Genomic DNA, 1,567 nt, shown 5'->3' on the forward strand with positions numbered 1-1,567 from the left:
AGGCCTGAGGGGTGGGGGGGCGGGCAACAGGAAGTGGCAGCATTTTTGCTGTAGCTCTGGGTTCCTTGCTAAAGTACTATCTGCTCATGTCTCTGCAGACCACGCTCCTCCACACTCCCTCCATCACACCGCTTCATAGACTGGTTATCCGTGTGGATAGAAAGCAGAGGAGTTTGCCCTAATTCTGAGTTGTTATGCAACAGTTTGGGACGACCTGTAGTTTGGAAGTCTTAGTCTGGTTAGGATGGATATATAGCCACTACAATATAAGAAAAGAGGTTTAGAGTCAGGACCCAAGCCCTGGTATGAAGCAGACTAACAACTGTTAGCACTGCGGCATGAAGCTTGGTGCCAGCAGAATTTTTCAAAATTGGTATCCTCAATTCTACTTGCTCAGTAGGGCTGACCTTAAGCATTAGATCCAAAACTTTCTTTCTAGGCTCCAGATAAAACCTAATGCAGAGGCCTCCCTGGTGGCACAAGGGTTTAAGGCACAGCGCTAGGAAGCTGCCCACAGCTACTGCAGCATGAGTTCTATTCTTGTGAGGGAGCTGACCCACATGGCACGGCAGACCTCTCCTAACTGCCTGCTGCTCCCCAGCCGTGGATTTCAGTCCATCTGCCTGCTCTGCTCCCCATTCTGTCTCTGGTGAATCCTTTCACCCCCCACATCTCTGGTCTGTACCCCAGTTCTTGTATGCATGAATAAATAAACCTTTCAAAAAAAAAGCTAATGCAGTCTTAAAGTCCTTAAAGTTCAATCTTCTTACGGCCTTGGGTCACTCCAGTTAACCTGTGGCCGACATTGAGGCTCTTTACAAGCTTCTTACATAGAACGCACACACATATATACATGAACATAGATGCCTTACAAATGGTTCGTCTTAGATTTCCACCGTCTTACTTAGGGTCTAACTTAGTAGACTGTCTAGTTGTCCGGTGGTGGTGGTGGTGACTGGAGATGGGGAGCTGGGGACAGCACACACTGTCATACCGACTTCTGCAGCTCTTCACGTTCTGTGTCAGCAGGTCTCTGGATCTGAGTCAGGCTCCCACAGCCTGTGTTGCCACCCTCTGCCTGTTTCCGAAGCATCGAGGACCTCTCCCTGGGCACTGGCTCATGGCTGGGCTGACTGGACAAGTGTCAGCTCTCACCCCAGACCCGGCATTGGTACCACACCCCCCACTTTTCCACATTTTGTATATCTCTAAGGAGGGGGCTGGCTATGGCTCTTCATTGTATTTCCTGACGGCTTCATCTGTACCACCCCCAGGCCCCTATGTTCCCGAGAGAAGCTGGGGACAGCCTGCTTCCTAGAACCAACCCTACAGAAGTGAAGGGAAATCGGACCAGGCTTGGAACACTCTGGGGACAGAGAACAATGTAAGGTACAGACCAGAGATTGGGGGGGAGGAAGGAAAAGTGTGTGGAAGGAAGCTGGCACCGCCAATTTCTCTCCGGAGACTTCCTGGACCCCGGGCTCGGAGCCAGGCCCCCGAGGCTTTCTCTGCAAATAAAAGGCATGGAGCTGAGCCGTGGCCCCAGCAGGTCCCCGGGGCAGCCAGA

The sequence above is a fragment of the Condylura cristata genome, unplaced genomic scaffold (assembly GCF_000260355.1).
Source record: "Condylura cristata isolate star-nosed mole 26May11 unplaced genomic scaffold, ConCri1.0 scaffold00034, whole genome shotgun sequence".
Taxonomy (NCBI): Eukaryota; Metazoa; Chordata; class Mammalia; order Eulipotyphla; family Talpidae; genus Condylura; species Condylura cristata.